This window comes from Rhincodon typus, chromosome 9 (assembly GCF_021869965.1).
Source record: "Rhincodon typus isolate 14 chromosome 9, sRhiTyp1.1, whole genome shotgun sequence".
Classification (NCBI taxonomy): domain Eukaryota; kingdom Metazoa; phylum Chordata; class Chondrichthyes; order Orectolobiformes; family Rhincodontidae; genus Rhincodon; species Rhincodon typus.
The window spans coordinates 77,539,771-77,564,382 of NC_063340.1; positions in this window are offsets into that span (position 1 = coordinate 77,539,771).

Below are 24,612 nucleotides of genomic sequence, written 5' to 3' on the forward strand. Positions count from 1 at the left end.
TCATTTTGAAACAATTCAGGTCTCACAAGAGTAAACATCTTTTCTGTACCCACCTTAACAAGACCATTCAGCATCTTATAAATCTCAATCTAATCATCCCTCATTCTTCTGAACCCCAGTGCATACAGGCCCAGCCTGTACAACATTCCCTCATAAGACAGCCTGCTCATACGAGTATCATTCTGGCAAACTGTCTCTGTACTGCATCCTGTAGTGATGGTAATGAGGTCAGCCAGGTGGACCTCATAGAATATGAGTTCCCTGACTGGGGCTGTTAACCTAGTCCAATCAGGGAGCCCTGGCTGACAGATATAAACAGGAAGTGTCAGACATCATGTTCACTTCAAGAACTGACTCTAGGGGAGCTGGATCAGTGTCAAGGACTCGCCACGTGTAAATAAAGGGTGACTTGGTGACGGGATACCAGCCTCTGTGGAGTTATTTCATATCCAATACATTTACATCCTTCCTTAAATAAGGAGATCAAAACTGCAGACAGTATTTGAGATGTACTCTTACCAATGGCCTGTATTACTGAAGTATAACATGCTTACTTTAATATTTGATTCTTGTCACAATGAAGGGTAATTTGGGGTGGGTAACAAATGCTGGCCAAGCCAGCAATGCTCACATCCTGTGGAAGAATAAACACAAGTGGCCCAACTGCAATTTGATCCCAAGGCCTCTGCCTATGGACTCAGTAAGAGTGAGTTCATGCATTTACACAAGAAATGAAGATTTTGGCATAATCACTGAACAGTGGAAGGCTGTACTGTGAATCGATCACAGCTGTAAAGCATTACCACCCAAGTAGAAAAGTACCAGTTATCATAAAAGTAAGCACCAGTTAAACTAATAATTATGGATGAATTGGACTAAATTAAACACAGTCATGATTGCGTATCACTTTGGAAAGAACTGAATGAATAAAACTGAGTCACCCCAACTCTAGAAAAACACATTGCTTTTAGTCTGCTGTACACCATCAGCAAAGTCAGTAAATACAATGATTTATTGAACTATTGCCAATCATTAATAATTACAATGAATCGTTCTGAAAGGCCTGTTGTAGGTAGTGATGGTTTTTATTGCATAATTCCAATGAAGATGCATTGGACATTCACTGGCATCAAAAAAAAAGACAATCTGAAAAGCACTGCTTGGTGTTGCCTTGCAGGCTCTGTTTTTGTTCCCTCGTTGTTGAATCTATTTCTAGATATTGAAGATATCAAGAGTGATGGAGATAGTACAGGAAAATGGCTTCGAGGTAAATGATCAGTAATGACCTAGTTGAATGGTAGGGTGGGCTTGAAGGGCTGAATGGCCTATTCCAGCATAATTCCTATGCTTCTTTTTATAAATGATCTGGAACTGACAATTTCCAGTCACTGACTGAAGGTATTGTGTGGCTTTAACATTCTTTCTGGTGTGAAGAAGGATTACATTGCGCAGAGGCTTGTGAGTCTTTAGAATTCTCAACTTCACAGAGCTGTGGTTGTTCACTCATTGAGAATAATCAAGACTGAGTTAAACAGGTTTTGTACTGGCACTGGAGGCAGGCCAGAGAAGGTTCACTAGACAAATACAAGGTATAGAGAGAATATCTTATAAGGATAGGTTGAGTAGATTGGGCCTATATTTTTGGAAAGAGGCATCTTTATTGAAATGTACAAGGCTCTTAGGGGACTTGACAGCATATATGCAGAAAGGTTGTTTCCCCTTGTGGGAGACTTTAGGACCAGAGGGCATAATCTCAGAATAAGGGATCGCATATTGAAGACAGAGATAAGGATGAATTTCTGTTCTCAGAGGATACAGAATCTGTGGAATTCTTTATCACAGAAAGCTGTTGAGGCTGGGTAGTTAAGTATATTCAAAGCTGAGATAGACATCAGTAAAAGAATCAAGAGTTATAGGGTAAAGGCAGTAAAGTAGAGTTGAGGTTTATCAGATTAGCCTTGATGTAACTAAATAGCAAAGCAGATTGAATGGGCCAAACGGCCTACTTCTGCTCTTACATCTTATGGTTTTATGGACACTGAGAAAAAGTGGAAGTGAGCTAAAAGACTAGCCATGACAGTAATAGCTAGTGGCGCAGGTTCAAGGGGAGTATTTTACATTGGACTCTTTCAGTCAGTGGTTAACCATTTAACCTTTCTGTATTTGACAGCACTTTGTAATTCCTTTGAAAGGGTTTTTTCAGAGAAAAGTGCATGGAAGTCAGCCAGCTGTTACTAGAGAGTTTCTGTTATCTACACACTGGAGCGAGACCTAGAGAGAGATGTTTGATGCTTTGTTTTTGCATGATTGGTCTTTCTGCTGCACAAACCATGGTCACCTGGTCAGGAGCCAATCAAAGTGTTGTTGTCAAGCAAGTGTCTCCTGGTTTGGTCTGTCTTCTTTTTGCTCTCACTGTTCCAGGAAAAGACAATATTATGTACAACTGACAATAATCTCCAATAAACATGATTTCAAAAAAAGTTTCAGCCATCTCTTTTCATGGTCTCCTTGCTTAAAAGGATTATCCTCCTCTTTTATTGCACAGTCCAAAAATAAAGGGAAAAAGATGGGGACTTTCCCGTGCGCAGATTACCTTGATAGACATCTCTTTTTGTACAGGACACAACACTGACCCAGGAACTCCTGTCCACGTTTAGGTGGGAATGTGGAGTCATCAGAGCAGTTATAATCTTGTTGAATGGCAGAGCTGCCTGGAGGGGCCAAGTGGCCTACTCCTGCTCCTAATTCACATGTACGTACACTTTTTGATTAGTTCATTGTAAATAAAAAACCTGTTGGTAAATGTCCCATTGTAAAACATCCCTTTCCAATTAAAAAAAATCCTTGCATTTGCATAGCCACTTTCATGACTTCCAGGCATTCCAAAGCCCAGAGGTCATGAAGTACTTCTGTGAAGTAGTAACTATTGTAAAATAGGACACATGGCAGGTAGTTTGTACACAGGAAACTCCCACAAGCAGTCTGGGTCTTTTTATGGCCTCATTTGGTAGTCAGCAGGAAAACAGACTGCTCTCCACTCTACCATGCTGTCCGGCGTCTCCTCCAGAGGCCTTTCCTGTAAGCAGGGAACGAGATTGTCTTTCCTCTGAAACATTTTCAGGGTCAAGCAGTGCAGTTAGAAAGGTGGGTTTTGGCTTGCAATATTAAAATGGTATTACACTTTACATAGCATCCCCATAGTGTGGAAAGAGGCCATTCAGCCCATCAAGTCTGAAGAGCATCCCACCCAGGCCCACAACCCCCTTCCCCATAACCATGCATTTCCCATGGCTAATCCACCTAGCCTGCACAGACCTTGACACTCTGGGCAATTTAGCATGACAAGTCCACCCTAACCTGCACATCTCTGGGCTGTGGGAGGAAACTGGAGAACCCAATGGAAGCTCATGCAGATATGGGGAGAACATGCAAACCCCACACTGACAGTCATCCAAAGCTGGAATCGAACTCGGGTCCCTGGCGCTGTGAAACAGTAGTGCTAACCACTGTGCTACCATGCAACGCCATTACGGACTTTATATATGTTGCCTGAGGTGTGAAAATTGGAAGACCCTCATATTGGTGTGCACTGCCACCTCTCTGGCCATGCAATTCCCCAAGAACCGCAACAACGGGTCAGTTGCCTAATTAATGAGAAGAAAAGTAGGAGATTGCATGAGAAAACTCATTCTGGAGCATTGCAAACCAGATACTATGAAAGTTACCACCACACTAGCTACAAGTGGTGAAATTTGCAAACAATAACCATAGTGGCATGAATATGGCCTCACCAAGTTACCCCATAGCTTGAAGCTTCAAAGTCAAGGAAGAGGAGGCATGCTGCCTCTTTAAGACCACTTCACTAAGGACCTTTACAATTACCTTTTAGAAAAAGCATAACATACAGGGCTAATGATTAAAAGCCTTAGCCCTTAATATTGTAAGTCTGGGCTTCAGAATCTTCTTTTATTTTCTTTAGGAAAGGGAAACCTATGGGAGACATTAGAATTATTCAGGAAGCAGATTAAATCAAAGTTTGGAAGTACTTTATTGCAACTATGTTAAACAGAAATAAAATGTTCTTTCTTTTCTCACAGAATGCAGCTGATTACACAGCTAAGCCCTATTAGGCAAAGAACTAATTCTGCCAAGGCAGGATCTACCTGAATTAGAATTGTTCTTGGCTCACTGTTCCTACAAAAGTTGCTGATTTGTAAATTTCTAAACCACAATCTATTACCTAATTAGTTCAGTGATTTTAGACAGAATGTACATTTTCTTTCACATAAAAGATCACAGTTGTGGTGCAAACACCAAATTTGCTCCCTACAATAACACAGAAACTAAGAATTCTGACCGTCATCCAAAACTTGAGGTTAAAGATTGGATAATTAAGGAATATTTCATGTCTAAATCAGGACTTTGCACGAAATAGTATGCTCTGACCAAATATTGCAGCCTAGAAGAACAAAAAGATAGTGATCAATTATCTTCAAATTGGACACACAGATGTGAGCTATGTTTGGATTAGGTAAATCCTGACTGGATCAATTGTAAATGGGATAAGATGTCACCTAGTGTGATGAAAGATAAACTTGGATATTCACTCAGGGAAAAGAACTTGACAGATTTTTGGCAAAGATGGAAATACTTAAGATGAGAATAGTTGGATGCACGGTTGAGAGTGAGAGGAACATTGTGCTTCTGTAATGAAGTTGAGAATGACAAGAGATAACAACAGTGTCCATCAATTTGCTTCATTGAGAGGGCTGGCTTATAGTGGGATGAGCTGAGTAAACCAATTCACTCTTTGCTTTTTGGCTATTCTGTATTTTATGTCAGTGAACCAAGTGTTTAACTAATATAGGTGTGAATCTCCAAACATGATATGGAGGTAGGGTTGTAAAACTTCAGGGATTGTGCCAGACGCTTTAGGAATTGAAGATTCATTTTCAGGACATTGCTGCAGGGAGACAAGAAGGTAAATCATTGGAACATTTAAAAAAAATAAATTGTAAAAGGGACCTTTTCACCAGATGACAATAATTTAGCCAAGAAAAGTTGGGTCTCTTCACTTCTCAATTGGCTAAGGAAAAGAGAGCACTGTGAGAACAGATGCAATGGTGGAGGTGAGACAGTGAAAACAGAGACGTCACGTAACGAAACCTCTTGGGGAATGTTCAAACCAGAGTTGGCGATCCCAATTTATAGAGCAGAATGTGGTGGGAGGAGGCAACAGAATTTTAGCACCAAGAAGACAAAAATAACATAACTAATAGCATATGGAAATGACAAAAAAAAGACTAAAATAATGATCCAAAGAAGTTAGACGTAGAGAAGCGGTGATGAGTAAATTGACGATAAAGTATTCACAATACCGAATCAAATCATCTGGTCCAACAGTTCCAGGTTGTGTTAATGCTTCCCATGAGTCTGCTCACCACAATCTCCATCCAACACAATCAACCAAAAGCAGAGGAATGTGTTTGTAAACTTTCCTTGTCCTTGTTTTAGCTCCGACTGGAAAGAAATTCTCTGCTTTTGAAGGTTGCAGCAACTAAGCACCTGCTGTCCTCCACTGATTAAAAGGCTTCAAAATGGAGAGACACAATCTTCACTTTCCAATTTGAGTCTTTTGTAGTTGTAATGTTTTAATAGCTGTGTTTATTATGAATGTTTGGATGAGGCCTAAACTGTGGAATTTTTAAATCTATTTATACAGCTGTTCAGTGGAGCCATTGAGAGTTAATGAGGTTATTGTAACATCTCTGTCGCTGATGTGATTTCAGGGTATGTAATTGATCCAAATGGCCTTTTAAGGATTAACTTTCTTTCAATGGAGTACATTTGTTTTTGCAGCATCATGGACAGACTTGAACGTAAGCACTACTACATTGTTAAATGTTTTCATTTATTTTATATTAGCATTTAGGATAATTTCCCTTGCTATTGAACGGTTTCTAAGAAATGTGTATCGCACATATTGCGTGAGTGGCTATAGGGAGTACAATGGGGGAAGCATGAAGAGGCCATGATAGATCTAAAGAGACATATTGTTATCTGAGATGACATGGGTTGGCATGGGGGATGTGAGGGTGTATGGATTGGTATAGGAGTGGGTAGGGATGATGTTTAGGTGCCTGTAAATAATGCTGAAAGTTGGCCTGATATGTCTAGAGAACTGAGCTAGGTTTTTGAAACTGCCCACCCCAGCATCGTCACTGCTCCCACACCCCATCGCAGCACACAAGCTGCAGTGCTTGAGGAAACTAAAACCCTGGGCAAACTCACACATGGGTCTCAGAGTGAAGTTCAGAAGCTACTAGTGCAGCAAATTGGTGTAAATGCTGACGTAGGTGAATACTGGGCTTCAGTGAGTAAGGCAAGCAAGGTAAAGGCAAGGTAAGAGCCTTTTATTTTTCTTAGTGTAAAGGGACAGAGATGACAGGGAGGCCAGTGCTTTGCTCCTCCTGCTAGATGTGGGAGATCAGGTAGCAGTGTGTCCTTGACGACTATGTGTGACCGCCTGCAGCTCCTCATAGACCACGTTGCTTGGTTGGAGCAGCAAGTGGAAACGCTGAGGGGCATAAAGGGGATAGAGAGTGTGATAAACAATAATTACAGGGAGATGGTCACACCAGAGGTTCAGTCAGGTAGATGGGTGACCACCAGGAGAGGCAGGCAGGTAGTGTAGGAGTCTCCTGTGGCTATTCCCCTCTCTAAAAGGTATTCCATTTTGGAAACTGTTGGGGGGGTACAGCCTCTCGGGAGAATATAAATGCAGCATCCAGGCCTGTGGCACCACAACTGGCTCTGCTGTAGTGCAGGGTCGGGCAAAATCTGAGTGAGTGATAGTGGTAGGAGACTCACTAGTTAGGGGCACAGACAGGTATTTCTGTGGCTGCATCTGAGACTCCAGGATGGTATGTTGCCTCCCTGGTGCCAGGTTCAAGGACATTTCTGAGCGGTTGCACAAAATTCTTAAGAGGTAGGGTGAGCAGCCAGAGGTCATGATGCACATTGGTACCAATGACATAGGTAGCAAGAGGGATGAAGTCCTGTAGATTGAGTATGGCGAGTTAGGAAAGCAGCTGAAGAGCAGGACCTTGAGGGTAGTACTCTCTTGGCTACTACCGCTGTCACATGCTAGTGAGGCAAAGAATAGAAGGATAGGATGGTCGAATGCATGGCTAAGGAGCTGGTACAGGAGTCAGCATTTCTGGTTCTTGGATCATTGGGACCTCTTCTGGGGCAGCAGTGACCTGTACAGGTTGCACATAAACTAGAAGGGAACCAATGTCCTCACAGGGAGGCTCGCTAGTGCTACTCAGGAGGATTTAAACTAAAGCAGCAGGGGGCTGGGAAACAGAGCAGCAGGTCAGCAAGTGGACGGATTGAGGGGAAGTAGATGTTAAAACTAGTAAATCAGAAAGAAAAGACAGGCAGAGACAGGTAAATGAACACATTGGCACTAATGTGTTTATTTCAGCGCAAGGAGAATTATGGGTAAAGCAGATGAGCTTAGAGCCTGAATCAGTACATGGGAGAATAATGTTGTGGCCATTACAGAGACTTGGTTGAGAGAGGGACAGAACTGCCTGCTCAACGTTACAGCTGCACTCAGAGAGGACATATTGGAGAGCTCATCCAATGAAGCAATATGGATAGAACTCAAAAATAAGATGGGTGCAATCACTCTGATAAGGATTATGCTATAGACATCCCAACAGACCCGAGACATATATAGGCAGATTGTGGAAAGGTGCAACAAAAACAGAGTTGTTGTATTGGGAGACTTTAACTTTCTCAGTATTGACTGGGACTCCCTTAGAACAAAAGGCTTAGATGGAGCAGAATTTGTTGAGTGGATCCAAGAGGGTTTCTTGAAACAGTATGTGGAAATTCCAATGACAGGAGGGGCCATATTGAACCTTGTATTGGCTAATTAGCCTGGACAGAGACAACCCTTTCAGTGGGAGAGCATTTTGGAAACAGTGATCACAACTCCTTAAGTTTTAAGATAGCTATGAGCAAGGATAAGTTAGCACGTTGCGGGAAGGGACTAAATGGGGGAGAGAAAATTATATCGGTATTAGGCAGGAGCTAGGGACTGCTCACTGGGAGGAGCTGTTATCAGGTAAGTCCACATTTGACATGTGGGCGTGGTGTAGACCTGCTGGGGAGAGTTCAAGACCAGCATGTTCCAGTAAGGAGGAAGGACAAGGGTGGCAAGGTAATGGACCTCTGGATAATGAGGGAGGCTGTGAATTTCATCAAAAGGGAAAAAAGAAGCACATGTAATGTTTAGGAAGCTAAAATTGGACAGGGCCCGTGAGGAATGTAAGGAAACTAGGAAAGTACTCAAGCAGGGAATTAGGAGAGTACGAAGGGGCCATGAAATGACCTTGGCAAGTAGGGTTAAAGACAATCCCAAGGTATTCTATAGATACATTGAAAACAAAAGGATAACTAGGGAGAAGGTAGGACCACTCAAGGATAAAAGAGGGAACTTGTGCTTGGAGGTAGAGAATGTGGGTGAGATCCTAAATGAGTACTTTGCATCGATATTCACCCAGGAGAAGGATATGGAGGATAGTAAGATTTGTGTGGAGCATGCTGATATGCTAGGGCACTTTCAGATCAAGAAAGAAGTGGTGTTGGATCTCTTGAAGAGCATTAAGGTGGATAGGTCCTGAGGGCCCGATGGTGTCTACCCCAGTTACTGAGAGAGGCAAAGGAGGGGCTTGCTGGGGACTTGACCAAGATCTTTGTATCCTCGCTAGGCACTGGAGAGGTCCTGGAGCACTGGTGAGTAGCTAATGTTGTTCCTGTGTTCAAGAAGGGAAATAGGGATTATCCAGGAAACTACAGAACGGTGAGTCTCACAATGATGGTTGGGAAACTATTGGAGAGAATTCTTAGGGATAGGATTTATGGACATTTGGAAAAGCACAGTCTAATTAGAGACAGTTAGCATGGCTTTGTGCAGGGCAGGTCATGTCTTACTAACTTGATTGAACTTTTCAAGGAGGTGACGAAGGCGATCTATGAGGGTAGAGCAGTGGATGTTGTTTACAAGGATTTTAGTAAGGTTTTTGACAAGGTCCTTAATGGTAGGCTCATCCAGAAGATTACGATGCATGAGATCCACGATGACTTGGCCACGTGGATTCAGAATTGGCTTGCTCATAGAAGACCAGCGGTAGTGGTGGAAGGGTGTTTTACAGGCTAGAGGTCTGTGACTAGTGGTATTCCACAGGGATCCATACTGGGACCTCTGCTGTTTGTGATATATATGTAAATGTAGATGGATGAAAATGTAGATGGGTACATTTGCACATGATACAGAGATCGCTGGAGTTGTGGATAGTGTAGAAGGTTGTCAAGAGATACAGAGGGATATAGATCAGTTCCAGATATGGGCGGAGATATGGCAGATGGCGTTCAATCCAGGTAAGTGTGAGGTGCTGCATTTTGGGAGATCAAATGTTAAGGAAAAGTATACAGTTAATGGCAGGACCTTGAACAGCATTGATGTGCAGAAGGATCTAAGGGTTCAAGTCCATAGCTGCTTGAAAGTGGCCACACAAGTAGATAGGGTGGTAAAGAAGGTGCATAGCATGCTTGCCTTTATTGGCCGGGGAATTGAATACAAGAGTCAGGATGTCATGTTGCATTTATAAAACTTTGGTTAGGCCATACTTAGAGTATTGTGTTCAATTCTGGTCACCACATTACAAGAAAGATGTGGAGGCTTTGGAGAGGGTGCAGAAGAGGTTTACTGGGATGCTGCCTGGATTAGAGGATATGAGCTATAAAGGAGAGGCTAGAAAAACTTGAGTTGTTTTCTGTTGACTGACAGAGGCTGAGGGGAGACTTGATAGAAATCTATAAAATTATGAGATGCATAGATAAGGTTGACAGTCAGAACCTTTTTCCCAGAGTTGAAAAGTCTAATACTAGGGGGCATTTAAGGTTACAAGGGGAAAATTCAAAGGAGATGTGAGGGGCAAGTATTTTACACAGAGTGAGGTGGAGGCAGATACAATTAAGGGCATTTACAGAACTTTAAGATAAGCTCATGAATATGCAAGAAATGAGGGGATATGGAGCAAAGGCAGGCAGAAGAGATTAGTTTCATTTGGCGTCACGTTCGGCACAACATTGCTGGCGAAAGGGCCCGTTCCGGTCCTGTACAGCTCTATGTTTTATGCTCTCAAAGGCAACAAGTCATGGCTTCCCAAACCCACACAACAATCTCAGGCTATGTCTCCTGATTTTCCAGTCTAGGGAAAATATCTCTAAGCATCTATTTTATCCAACCCTATAAAAATTTTGTGCATTTCATTGAGATCAATTCTTATTCTTTTAAGCTACGGAAAATGTAGACAAATTCTATTCAATCTGTTCCATTCCTAATTCTGCAATTGGTTCATAATCCGAGGGTTGTTAACCTGTGAAATTCTCCTCCCCCAAAAACAATGGAGGCTGGATCATTGGATTTATTCCATATGAGATAACAGAGAGTTTTGATAGACAAGGGATTATGAAGGTGGGGAGGGGATTGCAGACAGGAAGTCAAGTTGAGACTACAACCAGATCAGCCATGATCTTATTGAATGGCGTGGAGTGCTGGATAGCCCACTCCTGCACTAAGTCTTATGTTCCTATATCTTCTTATCCCAGGAACATTTTCTTTGTGTTCAACACTTTAAAGCATTTGGCTGATCAACTTATGCTGAGTCTATGTGTCCCATATCATTGTACTCATCTCTGCTCCAAAGTGTTATCTCATTTTCCCTAAAAGATGCGATGGTGTCTGTTTAAACTGTTGTAGAAAAGTATTTAATGTTTCAAGAATCTTGAATAAAAACAGAAGTTGCTGGAAAAGCTCTGAGGAAGGGTCACCGGACCCGAAACGTTAACTCTGATTTTTTTTTTTGCCAGACCTGCTGAGCTTTTCCTGCAACTTCTGTTTTTGTTCCTGATTTACAGCACCTGCAGTTCTTTCGGTTTTTCTTCAACAATTTTGTGTGTAAATAATTTTCTCTTAGAAGGCCTCTTTCCTCCCTTAGTGACATTGTACCTTGTCATTTGTCAAACCTCCTACCATCTGTGTCACAGCAAGATTTGGTCCCTATGTCCAAGTAAAAATCATCTATAAACCCCACGAACAGACGTAGACCCAATACTGATCCAGTCATTCAACATTTTCGATTTGTTTCCCATCCAAGCAACAACGAATATCCGTTTTACACCGTGGATATTATTGCTGCTCAAACTCTCTCTAAAACTATACCTACTAAAGGGGTAACTTCCAACTTCATGACAGGTATGAAACAGATTGTATTGGATTGGTTGCCCGGTTTATTACCCACACAATATTAATAGATTAAAAAAAAATTGGATGGGATATGCAGAAGGCGGTTAATCTGATACCATCAGCTCTATATACCCTTGCCAATATTAAAGTTGCCCTTTGTGTAGACTGCAAGCCATTAATCACTTGTCCACACAGCACTATGATATTTGTCAAAGAAAATGTCTCAAATAAATACTTGCTGATCCATTGTTTACCTAGTGAGCAGTGTTTTTTTTTATTGCCTGTTGTGTGGGCAATTTTCATTCCATCCTCTATATTATTTCTCCATGCAAAACAAAAGGTTAACAAGTGACCTGCCTCTGAGCTACTAACCTGACTTAGGTTAGAAATGAACCAAAGAATAGTTCAGAATCACTTAACCATTGCTCTCCCTAACTTCCCCAACCTCCCGCCACCCCGACAGAAGGAAAATTCCATTTGTCCAAACAACAGCGACGTCATTTCCAAATATAAGTCATGGACGTTTACACACGTTGAGACATCCTGAGGATTTCACTGTATGTTATTATGTTCAGACAAACAGTTGTGCTTACTCAGAAGTAGACTGTGTGATCAGGTGACCCATGACCTCCAGAAACGTTGATACTTTTTCATGAGCATTGATAAAAACTCAAAACGTGGAAGCCAAATTTAAACCTAGCAAACACTGCAAGTTTAAACAGATTTAAGCACTGCAAGCTGCAGAGCTGGAAGAGACAGCAATCATGTAGCCAGGCCTTGGACAACCAACTTCCCATTGAAACTAGACAGGCCTGAAACTGCCTGGCAGCTGCTAAGGGCCACATTGTTTCAGAATGAAATATTGTATATACCTCCGCTGAGTCTGCTTTGTTAGAAGAATGCTATGTAGACTTGGTGGCGCCCAGCTGAGCAGGCGGCCACTAACATAGTGTGACGAGGACAGCATTTGACAAGTGAAGGTTCAAAGCCACGTTCTCCAACCTTCAAAAATGGAAAATCGTCACCTTATTGGATGTTCCATGTCCCTGCCTGATGCTAGTATTGGACACAGGCTGTGGAATTTTCAAGAAGGATGTGAAGAGGGGGATAAAAGGGGTGACCTAGAGCCCAGGTCTCTCTCTCCCTCTCTCTGCTTTTGCATCTTCTTTAATAGCATCACCAGAGATCCTGAAACATCACCCAACCCTCAAACACCAAGGAATAGGATATCCCAGTCTTACTGGATGGGTATTACCAATCCTTTCAGACAAACAGATCAAATATAGTACTGGAGAACTTTGGAAATGGGCATGTCAGAAGGAGATAGCTCGTGTAGATTTCAGACTGTTTACTGAGAGATTTAAGAGTGTTTATTGAAAATTCTTGTGAAAAGATTGATAAAGTTTGATCGAGTAAAGTACAATAGAACAGTCTGATAAATAGTGTTTCTCCTTGGTAAAGTGTTCCATAAAGTTTTGTCAGACTTTCCTCTGACTCTTGTTCCACTTGTCTATCTCACCGCTGAATGCGCTTGAGTTAAAAAAGGTTTATGGCAAACTGGTCAAGGTTAGTCAGGATACATTTACCCACCTTCCACCTTACAATAACTGACATTCCAAACCTACTTCTGACAGGTTACTGGATGAGAAAAGACCATGTCACTTATCAAAAAGCTTGTGTAGGTGGATGAAGGAAAATGGGGTGAAGGGATTATGGATAACTAAGGGGGATTAAGACTATTTGCATTCCTGAAGCGGAATCACTGATATTGATTGGATAGTCTGTGGACAGAATCTTATAGGGGCCTGAAAAATGTGGTTTATGGCAGGAAATGTGGCATAATCACATGAGAGATCCAGGAATATCTCATCGTCAGGAATAACGCACCACATCTTTTAACCAAGCCCAGGCACCAAGGGAAGGTTTGAGTCAGGAAGTACTGAGATGCCTATTAAAGTGGATTATTGCTTGTTACAACGTTATGAACTGCACAGCTCACTCATTAATTTGCAGCTCCTTTTCTTATCAAGCCCAGCGAACTAATGTAGATGCAGCGAATGTTGAATGTGGAAGTCAGTGCGAGTACCTGGCAGCTTCAGCTTGCTGCTTGCTTCAAAAGACCTCTACATTGGAGACTGGGCACCAACATCTCAGGGTACATTCCGTAGATGCCAGCAAATGCACCCCATGTCCATGAACATAGGCATCTGACATGTACCCAGTCACCAACAACCTTCATGGTATATCTCTGATCCACTTACAGGCTGCTTCTGTACTTCAATGCTGCACCTTGCAGCAACTACAATTATAATGCTACTGCAAGGATTGAGCTCAGGGATACACAGCCAGCTCACGAACTGGACCAGGCTGTGTTTCTGGGCCCTTTTCTCACTGTTTTAGCGCACCCTCACTCTAAGCCCACTTGGACACCCACAACGTTCATCCTTGAATTGCCGTTTTGCACCTTGCCCCACTCCAGAGATATCAGGCTCACAGTACTACTGTGCACACACAAAGCCAGGAAGCTGGTCCATGATTACCAACAGGCCTCAGACACATCAAGGGAGATAGCCTTCGCTCGAGGGTCCCATCTCATTAAGGCAAAGGGAGCCTCTGATGCCAGTCCAAGGTCTTGGACATGGTCAGTCAGCTGTTTGAGATGGCCAGAATCAGGATCCTCTCCTCTTACGGTTTGAAGGGCCCAATGCTGGGCAGCCCACCACCCATCTTTAATCTTCCTGCTCGTAATGGGGGCTGTTTCCCTCCTGGAATGTGAGAGAGAGAGGCGGGTATTAATGGAGATGAAAGTAGGTGGCACAGCTATTACTGTTGCTGCATATGGGGAGATGTCCTGATTGAGTGATTAGGCAGTGACAGAGGGCATTCAGAGGTAGCGATTTGGGTGGGGTTGCAGTGGGTGACAGTGAGTGAGACAATAATGGCAGAAGTAGAGCACGAGTTTTGAAAGGGATAGGAGCAGAAACAGAGTGAGTATGAGATGTTGGAGAGAAGATGGTGGGCCTGATGTTGACCAGCTTCCTACAGTGCAGTTCATTCCTCTAGTCTGTCATTGTAGCCTCCACTGCTGGACCTGAGGGAAGAGGATGTCCCATCTCTCCATTACTCCATTTATCAGGATCTCCAGGTCTCTGCCTAGTAAGGAGGTGCCAATTTTCTCTTGTCTGCCACGTCTGGGGCAAATCTCAGGAAGAGTACAGGACAGCTCCAGACTGGCAGCACCTGTCCACACGCACAAGCCTCTTAATGATGGCCCAGGCATCAGCGATGCCAGTCATTCCCAGGGCATCTGGACAGTGGTGAGACATTCTGCCAATGGTGTCTGATAGAATTGGGCTAGAATTGGAAGAGAGGGATGCCATAGGAACAGGGTAGGTAGTTAATTTGGTGATTTTGGTCAGATACAGCCAGAAATCCCCCAAAAACCTAAAGGAACTGACACTTAGCCAAAAAACATCTAAGATTCAACTCTATGTATTTTACAGAGGGTTATTAATAGGCAGGAAGAAAATGCTTCCAGCTGAGCAGATGGGGTTGATTTGAACCCATTTGAACATGCTCAAATGGACAATCTAACTTAATTTCTATAGCTCAGCAAACCTTTAATAACAGGGCAAATATTCTGTAAACAAACAGATCTATACGCATTACTTCAAAGGATTTAAAATTGATTTATTCCTGACAGGAGTCTAGCAACTTAACTGAGATTGTATCGCAGCTATGATTTATGTGTACATCTTTCAAAATTGCAGAAATAAACAACAGTATAGTATAGAGCCAGAAAGTGATAAACTGCGAAGCCTTTTCTCTATATTCACATTGTTATGTTGTTCCTGAGAAAAGGACATGACCTAAATAGCTGTAAGGTAAACCAAAAGATGCAACTGATTTGTTTTGTTGGTGCAACAAATGGATTCACATCTTTTCCATTTATTCCATCTAGGCAAGATGTTGGAAAACAACAGTCAGTCAGCTTATTTTATTAATTATAGTGTTCACTACAGGTAGATTCATCCTGAGAGGCATTTACTGCTTGGTCAAACCCCTTTGGAGGAAAAATAAGATGTCGGCATGTTTTAACATGGGGATCTGATGTATTCCTTTCTACCTGTCTGCCTATCTGGGGTCTTTTTCAAATTTATACATCTGTATGTGCCCCAGACGCTGTGGACAGGTGATTCGACTAGATTGAAGTGTTTTTGACAGGATAGTTATTTCCTTTACGCACCTGTAGATGGGTATAGATGATTAGAGTTGAAATGAAATCCATATTTCATTACCAAATTTCAAAGTGGAGACTGGAGGCAAGCTACCAATGTGGAATTAAGCAAGACTGATTGATCTAATCATTAGCCACACGGAATCCTAGAAACTTTCAGTGCAGGTAAGTATCGGTGTTTCTCAGTATGTTTATTTTCACTATATAGTCCAAATTCACTTTCCTGCGCAGGCTCCATTTACTTTAATACTTGTTCAAGGGGTATCCCTACTCAAAATGGACCATAGCGATTCAAGAAGGCAGCTCAATATCGGCTTCTCTTGGACAAGTAAGGATAGAAAATAAATTCCAGCCCAGCCAGCATCCCATGCATGCTTTTCTTTAAGAGAAAACTTCCATTCTGTTCGAAAAGAGAAAAATGATTTGACTTCAACAACTGATTTGTGGTGGAGAATTCCACAATCTAACCACATGCTGAGTGAAGGTCCCCTTTCATTCATTTTGTGGTTATCGTGTATTTGTTCCTGCTTGCTAATACCTCACCAACCACTGGAAGCAATCTATCACTTACCACAGGGTAAGACCTCCTTCAGATCATCCTTAAGATCCTCATCTCCATCTCAGATCTCCACAGCAGAAATTCCTCATCTCCAGTAACATTCCAACAAATCTCTGCTACATTCTTCCACCATTGCTTTCACCTTTCCTATAACAGGATGCATAAAACTATGCTCAATGCTGCAACATGGCCTTTCGCTTCACAGAGTCTCAATTAACGTCTGAAAATTGTTCTTCTACTGTAAGCGCGAAGGGAGGAAGACTTGCATTTATGTAGCACCACTCACAGGTCATCCCAAAGTGCTCTACAGCCAATGGGGTATTTTAAAGCGGTCACTGTTGGGCTATTGGACTTGCGACAGCCAATTTGTGTGCAGTAATAGCCCCCAAACAGCAACATGATGATGACCAAATAATTTGTTTCAGTTCTGCTGATTGAGGGGTAAACATTGACCACTGCGGATCACCCCCCTGTTTTTCTTCATATTACTACCATCTCATGACTTATGCCCAACTAAAAGGGTAAGGAGACTTTCATCCTGAAGACAGCACCTTCAACAGTGCAGTGCCCCCTCAGTACTGCATTGTAGCATCAACATTAATGTACTTGAAACTCCGATACCATAAGAACATAAGTATAAAAGCAGATGTGGGCCATTCAGCCCACCACATCTGCTCCACCATTTGATCATGGCTGATACAAGGCTCAACCCTATTCTCCTGTAACAAAAACAGAAGTTGCTGGAAAAGCTCAACAGGTCTGGCAGCATCTGGGAAGAAAAAATCAGAGTTAACATTTCAGGTCCAGTGACCCTACCTCAGAACACTTTTTAGAAAGGTTGAGAGCATGCATGTGATGCTGGATGGCACTGAGTTTGGATCCAGGATGCGGTAAGAGCAGATATCCGTGGAAAGTTGAATATCACAGAGGTATCTGTGATCCTGGGAGGATTGAAAACATGAGGGATGAAACTTCAGTTGGAATCCACGTGGGCTGAGTCTAAGCTGGAGGCAGTCACTGAGGAATGTGGTATGGCTGTGGAAACAAGTTTTAGCAAATACCTGGTCAAACACCAGGAGTGACAGTGAAATCAATGTCGGTGGGCAAGAAGAGAGATTGGAACGGAAATCCCGTCAGAGAGAGGAGCAGAACTTCTTCAAGGTGGGCATGCCTGGAAGAGACGTGGCAGTGAGTTAAATACTCAATAAAAACCGAAAGAACTGCGGATGCTGTAAACCAGGAAAAAAAAAACAGAAGTTGCTGGAAAAACTCAGCAGGTCTGGCAGCATCTGTGAAGAAAAAGTCAGAGTTAGCGTTTCGGGTCCGGTGACCCTTCCTCAGACCCGTTCTCCTGCCTTCTCCCGTAACCCTTGATTCCCTTACTAATCAAGAACCTATCTGTCTCTGTCCTATATACACACAATGACTTGGCCTCTGCAGCAAGAGTTCCATGGATTAACCATCCTCTGGCTGAATAAATTCCTCCTCATCTCAGTTTTAAAGGATCATCCCTTTACTCTGATGCTGTGCCCTCAGGCCCTAGTCTTTCCTACTCGTGGAAACATCATCTCTATGTCCATTCTATCCAGGCATCTCAATATTCTGTACATTTTAATTAGATGCCCACTCATCCTTCTAACCCCCATTGAGTCCTAAAGTCCTCAACCACTCCTAATATGACAAGCCCCTCATCTTTAGGATCATTCTGTTAAACCTCCTTTGGAACCCCTCCAACACCAGCACGTCCTTCCTTATGGGACAGGATCCAAAACTGCTCACAATATTCCAGATGCAGTCTGACCAGCACTTTATACAACCTCAGAAGTACATATCTGCTCTTGTATTCTGGCCCTCTTGAAATGAATGCAAACATTGCATTTGACTTCCTAACTGTCAAATGAACCTGCATGTTGACCTTAAGCAAATCCTGAATTAAGATTACCAAATCCTTTTGTGCTTCGGATTTCTGAAAACTTTCCCCATTTCAAAAATAGTCTACACCTCTATTCTCCCTACCAAAGTGCATAACCTCACACTTTCCCACCTTGTATCCTGTTTGCCACTTCTTTACCTACTCTCCTAGCATGCTCAAGTCTTCCTGCAGCTTCCCCATTTCCGCAACGCTACCTATCCCTTCACCTAACTTTCTGTCATCTGTACACTTAGCAACAGCGCCCTCAGTTTCTTTGTCCAGATCTTTAATATATGATGCGAATAGTTGTGGCCCCAACACTGACCCCTGCAGAACTCCACTAGTCATTGGCTTCCATTCTGAAAAAAGACCCCTTTATTCCTACTCTTTGTCTTCTGCCAATCAGCCAATCCTCTATCCATGCCAGTACCATGTCCCTTATCTTATTTACCAGCCTCTTGTGCAGCACCATGTCAAAGGTCTTCAGGAAATCCAAATAGATCACATCCACCGGCTCTCCTTTTTCTAACTTGCTCATTACCTCCTCAAGACATGTCAGGTATGACTGACCCTTGATGAAGCTAAGTTGATTCAGCCCTATTTTACCAGGCACTTCCAAGTATTCTGCAATCTCATCCTTAGTGATGGACTGTAAAATCTTACGAATGACCGAGGTGAGGCCGAGAGATTCCTGTTTCTCCCTCCCTCCCTTCTTAAACAGCAGTTTCACATTAGCCATTTTCCAGTTCTCTGGGATGCTCCCTGACCCCAGTGATGCCTGAAAGATCACCACTAATGCCTTTTGCATCCTCCTCAGCTATCTCCAGAACCCTGGCATGTAGACCATCTGGTGTGGGCGATTTATCCACCTTCAGACCTTTCAGCTTCCCTAGCACCTTCTCCTTAGTGATGGTTGCTGCACTCATATCTGTCCCCTGACTCTCTGGAAGATCTGGTGTGCTGCTGGTGTCTTCCACTGTGAAAACCAATGTAAACTACCTATTTAGTTCTTCCACCATTTCTTTGTCCCCCATTAATGCTTCTCCAGCCTCATTTTCCAAAAGTCCAGTGTCCATTCTTGCCTCTCTCTTAAATATCAAAAAAATACTCTTGCAACTTCTTTTATATTGCTAGCTAGCACTCGTATTTCGTCTTCTCCCCACTTATTGCTTTTATAGTTATTCTCCACTGGTTAAAAGGAGTGGGATTTGAACTCAAAACCTTCTGATTCAGCACAAAGAGTGAGACCAGCTGAGGCACAGTTGACACTAAAGGACTTGGATAGATAGCATAACCTATATTATCGACATTTGTTACTAATTGCCCTATTAAGTGCAATGGGGATGATTCCATCATCCTGCAGTTCCATCAGTGAGGAAGCTGCACTCACAGATAATGAGTTATGAAATGGGAATCCAACATTGTAACATCATTTCCATAACCTACAGTCTCTGTGTACTATGGCCTTCTAGAGTCATAGAGTTGTACAGCGTGGAAACAGACCCTTCGGTTCAATATATCCATGCCAACCAGATATCCTAAATTAATCTAGTCCCATTTGCCTCATATCCCTCTAAACCCTTCCTATTCATATTTTAAACTCTCCAGTGTGGAAGCAGGCCATTTGGCCCATTGATACCACACTACCCCTCCGAAGAGCATTCCCCTTGCCCTATCCCTGTAGCCTAGCATTTCCCATGGTTAATCCATCTAACCTGCACATCTCTGGACATTATAAGCCATTTATCATGGTCAATCCATCTAAGCTGCACATCTTTGGACTGTGGAAGGAAACTGGAGCATCCAGAAGACACCCAAACAGACGCAGGGAGAATGTGCAAACTCCACCCAGACAGCCGCCCAAGGCTAGAATCAAACCCAGATCCCTGGTGCTGTGAGGCACCGTGCTTCCCATTGGAGCATAGGATCCGCGACTCACCTCTTATCAGATATGTTGAAGTTAATAGTTGCAAAAGGATTAATGCTCATGTTAAATTGGCTCTACCCTGGTCATGCAGTTTGTGGGTGAAGACAAGGAGTTCTACTTTAGCTTTGCGAGGGGACAGATGCATCTGTTCCCAGTCCCTACGTTCCAAGTAATTATGCTGACCAAATGTAGTTGCACTTATTGCTAACATAGAATAAACCTTCCTGTTATGCACGAGCAGTGGATCTGCTGTCTCTAATCACTATCTAGGCCTCAGAACACACAAAACTGTTAGCAGTGAACTACCTCAAAACATCACAACAAAAGTGACAAATCCCACATGGCACCAGGAATGGCCATCCAGGAAAATATGACAAATATAAAACAGAAAAACTTGACTAAACTAATTACTGGTTGCTGTTTAGGTTGTTGCAAGGTTTAACAAACACTCATTTGGTTGCTGCTGAGTATTAAGCAGCAAGAGAGAGTCAATGTGTCAACTGTCAATCTGTAACATCTACAAAACATCTAACAAGCAAACAGTAGCTGTCAACTTTGTGCCCTCACCCAAAGGCTTAAATTATTTATATTAATGAATAGAACATGCATTAGGCAAAAAAAGAAAGCAATATTTCCTTTGTGGAAAGCAACAAAGATTCAGGGCATACAATGGTACTAGTTTAGAGATAATCACACTGAGGTCAAGGTCTATATGATGTTACAATCTGTGCAGCAATGACAGACAATAAATGACATTTGAATTACCCGCAGATAAGATATTCAGAAAAGTCAAGGCTACAAATAAGTGCAGAACGCAATGACAACAGAGGACAAATTCAGTCTTTTATTTTGCAATCTGAATACCAAAACAAGGTTTCAATGAATTGCCTGCTTTTTATGAGAGCAAACAAAGCTAGGGAATATTAATGGATAAATGTCTACTTTTCCTAATAGCCTTGGGTTTTCGTTCAATTAAAGCTGTGCAGCCTCTGATCCAGCAGGTTTTAATGTTTCTTTAAGAATGTGCACAACAAATAGCATTGTTGTTTGATGTACAACACATCAAAAGATGTCAGGTACAGTATCTGCCACATATATGCTGAAACACAGTTAAAAAATGAAGACCCCTCTATTTTGATGCAACTAAGTTGATTTCTCTCCTTATATCTCTCCTCTACAGCTGTTTCAAGATGTAGGGCTGCAGCTGCCAACAATCTCATAACCATTATTATCTACCAGACATTCTTGAAGATTGCAGTGACAAAATGAATGAGTTATAACTAATTCGTGCAGATCACAACAGCGATGACGCTCTCAGAATCTCAAAGCATCTGCGTGTCCAACAAGTGAAACTTTGTCTTTTTTCTAACGGAAGGCTATAACTCATTCCTGGGGCATGTATTCCACGTGTGGGACCAATTGTGTCCAAGGCCCTGGGTAACTCCACCGATATTATAAATGTTTTGCTGCATTTGCTCTTGGTCTGTCTGGGTCCGAAAGGTAATGTTCAGCACAATCTGCCTGATTGATCTATACAGCAGTAACCTGACTAATACAATTACACAGAGTAGGCTGGTTGTTGTCAGAAAGGCCGAATTGTATCTGTGGTAGAGCGGATGAATCCAGCTGTCAGATTCATTCTGAACAGCAAAGCTTCACTAATATTTGGCTCACTCCCCAAATCCACCTGCAGAAGTTTACAATCCAAGCACCATTTATCAGAGAACAATTCTGAAAGATTTCCACCACTCTCTCACTTTACGCCTACACATTTATAGAATGACACAAAGACATGAAATGTAAAATATTGCTGAGGATCAGATTAATATGCTATCACCAAAATGGTGAGTGATTTAAATGTTTCTTCTTTGTTCCTCCTGCAATATTGATGAAGCGGCTTCCTAAATAATATCTGAATTGTGTAAAAACTGTAACTGTCATTCTCTTTAAGAAATGCAGTATTTCCTACCTTCCAAGTTAACAGAGACTTAAGGCATCAGTGTTGCATTTTTTCACTTCCTACCTTTTACAACACAATTGCAATGGAAGTTGACTTAGAAATATATCAACAATCCTTCACTGTTGCTGGGTCAAGATCCTGGAACCCCTCCCAAGGAACACTGCAGCTGCCCCTACCCCACAATGAGTTACAGCAGTTTAAGAAGACAGCTCACCACTTTTTCTCAAGGTCAATTAGGGATGGGTAATAAGTGCTGGCCTAGCCATTGACATTCGCATACTATGAACAAATAAAATTAAATATAACTTAATGTAAAAACATGGTGTGAGGCTTTTGGTCATGTTAGCAAGCTAAGGAAGAACCCTTTTTTGTAGTTCATAGCATAAGCTGCCAATTTAGTAATGTTTAGTCAATGTTGATTTTGATTTGTTTGTTACAGCTTATTACAGTGAAAAATCTTGTGTGATTATTTAAGTTGGTCACTGATAAAAATTATCAGACGAATACTTGATCTGAGTGCTATTGTGGTATGTGCCACTCTGCCTACATGTAGCACATGGTAGTTCATTGCCACTAATCCTCCTTTGTCTATACTGTGTCTACTTTCATGATTCAATTGGAAAGAATGCACAGATAATCAAACCCCACTATTCCACAAGCTGTCACTAATGAGTAAATACCCAGTTAAACCACCAAGATGATCAATTTGTGTTACAGACTGTGGTTCAGAACAAACAAACAAACATAATTCACACCGGGTTTCCTCATTAACAGGAATATTACTATATTTATTGTAAACAAATGCATTCTTTAACAAATGGCAAGAAATGATTATTAATTTACTACTATGCAACTTAAGCTATACAATATTAAAATCCCAAGCATATGCACATTCATTTACAAATAAGACACACAAACACAGACAGTTTGCCACATATTTTGGATGCAAAATTCTAGACAGGAAAATAAATTCTGTTGATCCAAGTCCAGACCACAATGTGGAGAGTTATTTCTCACAGTTCTTTTGGTTTTAACAATGTTGAAACAATGCTGTCAACAGAGGGATGGTTGTTCAACAGCCAATTAGGTGGAAAGAGGTTGTTCCTTGTAGCAGAATTCTTTCTTTTTTAGAATCTACAGGGGATATATTTTTTCCACTCACAGAGAGAAGGTAGAGGAGGATTTTTTTTGGTGTGTTTTCAGCCTCTGGATATCTCTGAGTGCATTGTAGGAACCAACTACAACTGGACTAAGCTGAAGGTTGACATTGAGTAGCTTTTTCTTGTCTCATGGTGTCATTCTGTCTCATTAGATATTTACCTCACTGCTTCAAAAAGTGACATTATCTTGTGTAGCTAACATGTAAACTACACAGCCCCATTTGATCTTCAAGTTGCCAAAATTCTCCTGTTACCCTTTAGCTATAGAACAGTGTCCAGTTTTCATTTTTCAGTTTAAAGTCCTTAAGAGAAAAAAGTTGCCATCCCTTTCGCAATGCCAGTCTAATTATCAGTGGTAGGGGATAGACTACTGGTAAGTCTAAAAAGTTAGTTTCATTAACAAGACGTTTTATTGCATGATAACCGTAAGTAGAAGTACGTTACTAGTCGTAGATAATTATTAGCTTTTTTGGAAACTGCGTGGAATAGATCTGCTCCTTATGAAGGCTAATGCAGAACTCATTGTCTCTATCCATTGTGACATTATCAAATTGGATGGAACTAATACACCTTCAATATTAACTCTTTCAGAACCATTATCTTATACAACATTACACCATGCCCCAAGTTTTTTTGTTATCCATGGTTAACCATTATATATTATGCATGCATAGATTTACTGTGGCATTTTTACAGATAACCATTCCTGATATCTTGAGGTATCTTCCACATGTATCAGTACCCCGCTGGGTAAGGTATGAATAAAGTAGTTCACTGCCATCAATCCTTCCTTCATCTTTGCTTTAGTTTTGCCCTTACTAATGATGAGTGGTAGAGGATGCACAACTGTGCAGTGTCTACAGAAGAAGCACTATTCTTAGGCAACAAGAAGATTTATTGCATGATAGAAATAAGTGCAAATACAATTGGTCAGGCATAATTTTTTGGAGCTTAGGGTGCTTAGGTATGTCTGCTTAGACCAAAATCTGGAGTAAAATTCCTTGTCTCCATTCATAGACTATGGTTGACATCAGTAAAATGGGCAGAGTCAATGTAGTATGAACATTAGCCCTCAAAGGTGTATTAGAACAATTAGCTTGAGCACATCTTCCCAAGCTTTTTTCTTTCCCCTTAGTTAACACAATCGTACATATAGCCATGAATATGCTGAAAAAATACACATTTTGTTAAGTTTTGTTCAGGTTGCACTGATCAGAATAATTCACAAGAATAACAATTCAAGGGGAAAACAACACTTAAACTGCATGATAGGAGAATGCTGATTGATTGGACAGTAGACTATCATTCATAGAGGTATTGCCTTGATGAATGTAACAATTAATGATGATTGACAGTTAAGTGCCAGACTTTGTTTAAACTTTAGACCAGACTGCTTGTGATTGATCAAGGCATTGCCCTAAGAAATGAACCAGTGAATAGCTGGGTTGAAACAGGCAGAGTGAATTTACAGAGATAGTAGGAACTGCAGATGCTGGAAAATCTGAGATAACAAGGTATAGAGCTGGATGAACAC